This window comes from Eretmochelys imbricata, chromosome 14 (genome assembly GCF_965152235.1).
Source record: "Eretmochelys imbricata isolate rEreImb1 chromosome 14, rEreImb1.hap1, whole genome shotgun sequence".
NCBI lineage: Eukaryota > Metazoa > Chordata > Testudines > Cheloniidae > Eretmochelys > Eretmochelys imbricata.
The window spans coordinates 41,751,906-41,761,302 of record NC_135585.1 but is presented as its reverse complement, the minus strand read 5'-3'; positions in this window follow the sequence as shown (position 1 = coordinate 41,761,302).

Below are 9,397 nucleotides of genomic sequence, written 5' to 3'. Positions count from 1 at the left end.
GCTGGAATACCAGCAGAATCCTGGCCAGGGCTGGGTGAGGGAGACTCCCAGCACACCCTGGAGCCGGCCCGGGGCTGGAAGGCAGAAGAACTCAATCTCTTCTGCTGTGGTTTCTCAGCAGTTTGTCTTGGCTGAGGCATCGCACCCTGGGGGAGGTACCTGTGCTTTGCAGATGTGGTAAGAGGGTGCAGAAGGTGAACTCAGACAAAGCTGGGACAATGTTTCATGGATTCCAAGGCCGGAAGGGGCCACTGTGATCTTCTAGACCGATTTTCTCGTCTCCTGTGTCACACAGGCCACGGCACTTACCCCAAATAATTCCTAGAGCATCGTTTTGATTTTTTTTTTCTGAATCTTGATTTAAAACTTGTTAGTGACAGAGACTCTGCCACGCCCCTTGGCAAATTGCTCTAGTGCTTAATTACTCTCACCATTACAAACGTACACCTTCGTGCCAGGTCTCCGTCAAATACAGCAGACCCACACCTCAATCACTGAACCCCGCGGCCTTTGGAAATTAACCTACCAGCTCAACTAGCCACACAGGCCAGTGGTGCATGGCCCAGCTGCACAACACTGAAACAAGGGTGCAGTTGATTCAGGCTTGGAGCATGGCCTAGACACCCAGCCTGGGACTGGGGGCAGGGGAGGTAGAGGAGAATAGGTCGGCTCTGTGCATGTCCCAGGCACACAGCAGTGCGAGCAGGCTGGGAGAGCTGACAGCCGGCCAACTTGGGGCATGGCAGACACACAGCGCTGAGAACGTGCAGAGTTGTGGCATGACACGGACATAGCACGGACTGGGGCGGGGGGAGCTGCAAACAGTCATGCCTAGTGCATGGCAGAGACAAGCGGTGCTGGAAGTGGGGTGGGAGCAGCCACGCTCGGTGCATGGTGCAGACATGCAGCGCTGACAACACAGAATCAGCTGAGACTGGGGTGGCTGATGAGAATGGGCAGGCTCGGTGAATGACACAGACTCTGTACCTCAGTTTCCCCATCTGTAAGCTAGCTGGGCTCTTCCAGGGCAGGGCAAGGCAACCTCCTTTGGCTTGCTTGGAGGACAAGAAATAAGTTTGTGTTGTACAGGGCTCTGGCGGGGGTTCCACGTTCACAATCGCCCCGTGTTGGGAAGTGAGGGGAGGGCGCGGTGGGGTGCATCAGAAAGGAGGACACTGCAGGGTTGTGCTTGGCGAGACGAATTTTGGATGATCTTCATGTGGCCTTCACTCAGAGTAGCGAGGAAGGGAAATTGCATCTTGTTGCAACATTGTATCCCTCTGCAGAGCCATCCTTGGAACCAGACGGGTCCCCAGCGGTGCTCCAGTCACTGCCCTTTTCCCACCATGGTTACATTACATGTTCTGGGCCCAGGTGGCTGCTTCTCCGAGGCCCCCTCAGTCTGTCCCAGGATGCCCCCTCCTGCAGCTGGAATCGACAAGGGTGCTGGGAGACTCTGTGTAACCCCTTACCTGTACAATGCAGGGGTCCCAGTACCAGTTCCCTTCACATACACTTTCCTGGGCCATTGGTCCTGTGCCCTGACCTGGGGTGAATCTCTCTCTAAAGGGGAAAGAGGAGCTCTGTCTGCACGGTCCATTGAGTCCCTGACCTCTCCGCTGAGCCTCGCACAGAGGGGCACAATCAGTGGAGAGTTTGCTGGTTACGTCGGCATGTGATGAAGACGTCTACACCCCGAGAACCAGGCTGAGATCCCAGCGCATTTCATGCAGCCCCCTGAGCAGCTCCCCAATGGACTTTCAGCCACTGGCCACATGGGCAGGATTTGGGTTATTAAACTGAAACAGACCAGCCAGAAAGAAGCATCTTTACTTGGTCCCAACCCCAAGGCTTTGACACTCACTTTGTTTCTCCCCAGAACAAGGCGTTGGGGGATGGCTGAATCTTTCTCAGGTGCCTCTCTGAAGGGAATCCAGAGAGAACTAGGTCAGATGTAAGTCGAGCAGGGGAAAAGAGGAGAGGTGGGCAGTGGGGCCAGGAAGATGAGCCCAGGAAACTCCTGTTTACAGATTGGCCTTAAGATGTTTGTTTGGGCCTGCAGAGCTATGTCTTGCTGCCCCATGGCTGTTCACTATTGCCTAGTCTTTCTAAGGCTGCTCTGCAGATGGATGGACTAATGATTTTGCATCTGCCCACACAGTGCTCACTAGGGCCTCAATGGTGTAACTGTTCTCTCTTTTCCCCTAGCTTTCTAATGAGTTTCTCTTTTAAAAATGCTAGCATCCTAATGGGGATTTTCTGAGCTGTAGCTGACACTAGAGATTGACAACATTAGCTCCAGCATTTAGTCAAGCTTGTCCCTGTGAATTTCACACCACTCCTAGGGCATGCTGGGTTACAATTCTTTCCATAGCCTGCAGGGGCTGTAACTTTAACTATGGCCTGATTCCAGCTCAGCAAATGTGAGTCTCTTCCAGGGTGTAGGGAAAGCCCAGTGTTTACTGCATACGGAGTTTGCGTCCCCAGCAGATGTTGCATGGGATCCAGGAACAGCTCACCCTCACCTTAACCTGTCTGCGGATCAGAAAAGTGTCGGACATGAACACACACGACAGGGCCTGCCCAACAATTCTGAGAGATTTAATTCTGCTGTGTGCACTGGGCTCTGAAGGATTCCTGGCAGGGAAACATCACTGGGAGGTGGAGGTGGGGAATAGGGAAAGCTGGACCATTGATGTGGCCAGAACATCAGTGAAGAGAAAGAGATGGTTCTGTGTAAAACCTGAAGAGGGCATCTGGGCTCTGAGATTCTGCTGGAACCAATTCCAGGCTCTCACCTACCCACGGACCTCTGTGACTCTGAGCATAAGACTCACAAAGATCAGGGTTTATCAGGGCAAGTGGCACTTTACGATGCTGATAACAAGACCCCAATCTTCATGTTCAATTATTCTTTCACTGAGAAAATCTTCCCTTTCTTTTCTCTTCAGCCTCCGAGATCATACCTTAAAACTGTGCCCCGGAAAGCCAATAAATGGATTTCATTGGGTGTCATTTTTTCCCTACTGTTTACACAAGTCTCCAAGTTACGAAACTGGAAAGAGAAAGGATTTGAGCAACGTTAAAAGAAAGGCTCAGATTCACAAAGGGACTTAAGCAACTAAGGCCTGGTCTACACTACAGAGTTAGGTCTAAGTCTGGCAGCTTAAACGCCGACCTAATAATGTCAGCATCCAGACTACAGTGTACCTCCCACCGACCTAACTCACCTGCTGCGTCGACTGAATAACTCCACCTCCAAGAGAGGTCCGGTGCTTACGTCGACATAGTTAGGTCAACGCAGTGGCAGTGTATACGCTGCGTTGCCTACATCAGCTTAAGTGGCCTCCAGGAGGTGTCCCACAATGCCCCCTTGTGACCCACTCTGGTCACTGTTTTGAACTCCGCTGCCCATCAGCCAGGGTCACAGGATCAAGCCCCTCCTGTTTAAGGACTGGGAGTTTTTGAAATTCCATTTCCTCTTTGCTCTGCATGGAGAGCTCACCTAGCAACTGCCCAGCTGAGCAGGCTCCAGGCTCCCAATGCTCTGCTGCCGGCACCGCTCAGGGGGTGGTGGAGCTCCTGGGTCTGTGGGGAGAAGAGGCTGTGCAGGCCCGGCTCCGATCCAGCGTAGAAATGTGGACGTCTATGAGCAGATTGCTCGGAGAGTGGGGGAGAAGGGCTAGAAGAGGGTCCCGCAGCACTGCCATGTGACAGCCACGGAGCTGCGCCAGGCATACCAGGAGACGAGGGAGGGAAGCAGTCGCAATGATGCGGCTCCACAGACATGCTGCTTTGACAAGGAGCTGCACGCTGTCCTCTGCGGTGATGCCGTGCCACCCCCGAGCCCCATGGCTACCGGAGGAGTTGGAGTCATGGGCCACCGCAGCCAACCCTGAGGATGAGAATGGGAGACAGGCGAACAGGGGGTTGATTTTCAGATTCAGGGCTTAAATTCAGCTGGAGCTGTCCGGAGTGGAGCTCTGGTAAATATTTTCAACCCCGACGGAGTTTTTATCGCATATTGGAGGAGGGCATGGGGGGTTCCACGAAATACACTACAAGAATGTAAACCCTGATCAGATTAAACTCTGTGTTCTAATCTGTAATGGACCGAGACTAATAAAGGAATAACACCGCCTTCATTCTGGGGTTTACAAACACTCGCTCCAAGGTTTAATGCTGGAGAACACATTTCCCAATCACAGAGGTACTTTATTTGTGTCCAGATTTAAAATAGAAATGTCACGGTCGTAGCAAATGGTGACAGGAATGCCCCCGTCTGTCATAACGCGCTGCCCCTGGACCAGAGCATGAGGAAAGGGAGAGGTAGCACTACTGTGATGGGGAACCCCCATCATCGCGCTCTGTTACCCCTGGGCCAGGAGATGGGGAAAGGTGACAGGTAGCAAATTGCGATGGGAATGCTCCCTCTGGACGGCAGGATGGGGAAAGGCAAAGGCAGCAAATTGTTTCATGGCAGTAAAAGGGAGAATAGAGATGTCAGTAGCAACTACAGGTCACAAATTGTTCAGGCAGCAGTTCATAGCGTTGAACTAACAGCTTCAAATGCCTTGTTCCAAAATTTGAAGTAACAGTTAACTTTTAAACACCTGAACAGCAAATGTAACTTTTCTTGTCTGCAGAGTAAACACTGGCATTTTTGTCTGTTTGAATAATCAAAATGGTGCTTTCTGTGCCTTCTTGGCTGCAAAGATTTGAACTGCTTCCTGCTGGAGGTCCACCGTCTGGGCCAGCTCATGCTCTGTTGAGATGGTTGCAAGGCCGACCAGCCTCTCCTGTGTCATTGTGGAGCACAGATGTGTTTTTATTAACTGCAGCTTGGAGAAGCTGCGTTCTCCACTGGCAACTGCTACAGGAAGTGTTAGAAGCATGCGCAGAGCAACAAAAGCATTTGGAAAGAGGTGGGTCATCTTCTTTGTGCACATATATTCCAGGACAGCCTTTGGAGTTGATCCTGCTGAAATGTATCTTGAAAGGGCTTTCAGTTCATCACCTAAATCACTCGCATCAATATCGCGCATGTCATCATGTGTCAACACTGTCTCTAGTGCCCTGCATTGCTGGTGTAGGTCTTCTTCAGGTACAGTGAGGAGTTTTGGAATATCATACAACATCCCAAACATACTGCTGTGTTCCTTGAGCTGCATGAAATGTTCTTCAGTTGACTGTATTGCACAATCTAGCACCTGGTTAAAGAATTCAACTTTGAATTGTTGTTTGGGGTCTCTGATGGGATTATCCCGTGCCTCGTCATCAAAATGTCTTCTTCTGCGGTGACTCTTGTATCCTTGAATGGGTGGGAAAAAAGCTTCAGTGTCAAGTTCCTCTAACAACTTCTCTGCACTTTTCAAACATTTTGAAATCCCTCATCTGAGCGGTAAAACTGTAGGTATGACTTTGCTTTGTCCAGTTGTTCCATTGCTCTAGATATGTCAAGGTCAACACCTTGGAGTTGAAGGGTTCATGTAGCGTTCATGCACCTGGAAACAGTCAGGGCACACCCCGACTGTTGTGTAGGAGCAATGCACACATTGCTCTGTTCTGTCCAAGTTCATGGACCATGAAAACATGGACCATCTGGGAAGTCAAAATAAGGACATCAGTCGTGGGAAGCTTCCTCGGCCGAAGCTCAAGGCCTGAGAATAAAGATTGTAGTAGATAGAGGCTAGTAAATAGGAATATTAATCAAAGTCATATTATTTCCTTTGTTGATGCCTTTTGCAGTCGGTTGGGGTATGTGATGCACAGGGTGGGAGAGAAATAAAAGAGGTGGGAAAGCTGACAGGGGCGATCCCATCAGCAGACCAGCCTGCTTGCTTGCCTAAAGCCATGTCCTGTCTTATATTGAACCGCCACAGGAGTCTCTTGCTTACAACATTTATTTCAAACATTATGTCATGCCACAACACTAAGCTACACAAAAATTTGAAGTTATGTATGTTTCTGGTGATTCCATTTCCCTCTGCCACTGTTCTCCCACAAACAGTTCCTGTCATAGCATTATCCTCCATAATAGCAACTATGGCATCATCTATCTTCCCAATTTGGTGTTTGATAGGCTTTATCGCCTCCACTCAACTTTCCTATTGTGTGGCTGTCACGGAGTCCCTGGGTGATGCTCTGGAACTGCTCCCTACGAAGCCAGTCAGGACTCTGGGGAAGTCTCCTTTCTGGGAGCAGACTGTCTGCAGGACACACAGCTCACACAGCTTCCACCTTCCTGGATCTGACCTCGGAGCATTCAGCATCCTCTGCCCCTCCCTGTGCTTCCCACAGCGAGTCCGCCCAGGCAGGCTCCTGGGGAAGCCAGAGGGTCCTGCACTCCAACTCTGCAGTCAGATGTGACTCTCAGCCAGCCAGTAAAACAGAGGTTTATTAGACGACAGGAACATGGTCTAACACAGAGCTTGTAGGTGCAGAGACCAGGACCCCTCAGCTGGGTCCATTTTGGGGGGCAGTGAGCCAGACAACCACGTCTGTACTTCACTCCATGTCCCCAGCCAGCCTCAAAACTGAAACTCCCTCCAGCCCCTCCTCTTCTGGACTTTGTCCATTTCCCGGGCCAGGAGGTCACCTGATTCCTTTGTTCTCCAACCCTTTAGTTCTCACCTTGCAGGGGGGAAGGGCCCAGACCATCAGTTGCCAGGAAACAGGGTGTTGGCCATTCTCTGTGTCCAGACCCCTGCACATACCTGCCCTCTAGGGCTCTGCAACGATCATATGCCCTTATCCCACCACCTAGATACTTAAGAACTGCCTAGGGGAAACTGAGGCTCCCCCACAATATTCAGAGGAAACACTACGAATAGTCCCGCTTCGTCACAGTGGCACACAGTGGTTTCAGTATCAGAGAGGATGTTCCCAGATGCTGCTTCAAAATTTGCCATCGAGGAGTTGATGCTGAGAAAAATACATAGACGCTTTGAATTACATTAAAAAATTCAGCAGCCTCACTAGAAGCTGATGCTGCATCACTGACCACCAGGTTCAATGAATAAGAACTGCATGGGACAAAAAAAGCTCGAGGGTTTAACTCTCGGATCCGTGTCTGAACTGCTCTGTTCTTTCCTCTCATGTTGGCACCATTATCGTAGCCCTGACCTCTCATGTCAGCTATCACAATTCCCGTATCTTCCAGCTTTTTAAGAAGCACATCTGTCATACCAGCTCTTGTGGTATCATCAATGTCAATAAATTCTAGAAAATGCTCTCTGACAGTCACCATTGCAGGGACATTTTCACTAGGTTCTGTTGTTGTTACAAAACGCACCATTAAAGTCATTTGTTCTGTATGGCTGATGTCAGGTGTGCAGTCCAGAATAACAGAGTAATATCTTGCTGACTTCAGATCTGCCACCATCTTCTGTTTGACTTTTCTTGCCAGTAATTGTATGATCTCATGTTGAATTGTTTTTCCAAGGTAGTGGTGTGTACACGTTTCTTGGGTGGTGACTCTTCTTAGCTGCTCCTGGAATACAGCATCAAACTCAGCCATCAGCTCCACAATTTTAAGGTCAGTTAAGGTTAATTTCCATTGTTTGGCACATACAGCTGATCTGAAGTGCCACGCAGTGCTAGGTTTTGGGTAGCAAGCATTCTCACAATGGCAATGAGCCTTTTCACAACATTTTGCCAGTAAAGAGACTCTGATGCAATCTTCTCTTGATGCTGATCATCTATGGTGGCCTTTAACCTTAGTCTCATCTCATGCTCTTTCCACCTATGGAATGCTCTCTGGTGATTTGCTGCCTTCTCATGGCATGCCAGATTTCTAGCCAGATTTTTCCAGTCCTTTGTTTCTGCAGAACCCAATGTGGCTGGAACATTAGACGGGAAGAGTTTGCAACAAAACCAGTATGCAGCATTCTGGGTTTTTGAGTACATAAGCCATGGCCTCTCCACTTTGTCACCATTGGGGATTTCACACCAGTAATTTATTGCTCTGTAATTAATTAAATTAAAGTGTTGGATGGAAACTTCTCTTTTCATTGTCTTTGGGGAACATGAAGTTTTTCACTTGTTGAGGCCAATGCAGTACAAGGAAGTCCCTCGGGTTACTGCTCAGGTGGGTCCACAATCCTGGATGATCTAGACTTAAGGAACTAAACTCAGGAGCAGCTGTTTCTTGTGCCTCCACCACACTCTTCTCTGATCTACACTTTTCTTCAGGAATGTGCATGGTTACATCCATTTGAGATGGAGATAGGGATGCTGCAGTAGCTGCCAGGTCACCTGCACTCCGACTAACTGGAAGATCAGGCATCTCCTCACCACTCACATCCTCACTGGGGCCGGAAGGCTCACCGTGAACATTTGTGTCTGTGTATCTCAGGAGAGCTCCTTCCTGCTTAGATAGAAAAGCTTCCTTCACTTTCTTTCTTTTTCTGAGTGCTGCCCCAGAGGGGGCGTTTTCTTCTTTCACTCATGACTGCTGTTCTGTGCCAGCTATAGTGGCCTTCAACACTCAGTTGAAGGGGACAAATAAGCAGGCTGGTAGCAGGGCCTGAGTGAGGGAAGATATCAGCGTCTTAAGGGCCTAACTGGCTCCTACTGCTTCAGTTGACTGCCTGTTCTCCCCAGGTGGGTTCAGGGAAGCAGCAGGAAACAGGAAGCTGCCTGAGAAGCTGGGGTTAATCAGGCCAGGCTCCTGGGGGTGCTAGAGAGGTACATAAGAGGCTCCTTCTCCTCTTTCTCCCTGCAGCTCCTGCTGCTTTCTGCTATTCCCTCTCACCTTTTCTCCTGCCTGCCTGTTATGTCTCTTGTGCCCTCCTTCCTCCAGCACAGCACTCCCCCATCTCTGGGCATCTCGAGCAGAGAATACAGATGCACCAGCAGCAGACACAGTTTTCTACACTCTGGGTCTAGTGGTGCCTCCCCACAGTCTGGCACCTGAGGCGGCCGCCTCAGTTCCCCTCATGGTCAGACCAGCCCTGCACCCTGACCACCTCCCATCCAGGGCTTAATTTGTCCCCCAGCTTGCTGGGTCTGAGGAAGGCTGCTGTGCAAAGTGATATTTGTATGTTTGTGAATCACTTTTCGCTGCCTCCCAGCTCGCTAGCAAGTCTCCTGCTGTGAGACGTGATATTAACAAACGTACAAACATCACTTTTCACAGCAGCAGACTTACTCGCGAGCAAAAAAAAAAAAAAGCAACCAAAAAAGCAAAAGAAACAACAATTAAACAAAGACAAGAACATGCAAAGCACCTTACTTGTGTTTCTATTCGGTGTAGGTCTAGTAAAGAATAGAGGCAACTGTACATTATTTTTATTATTGAGTATGAAAAAAACCCTACATCAATAAATTGCAATGATTGGGCATGGATAAGGGCAGATTCATTTATTCCTAAAGTTAATTAAGTATTTTAGACCAA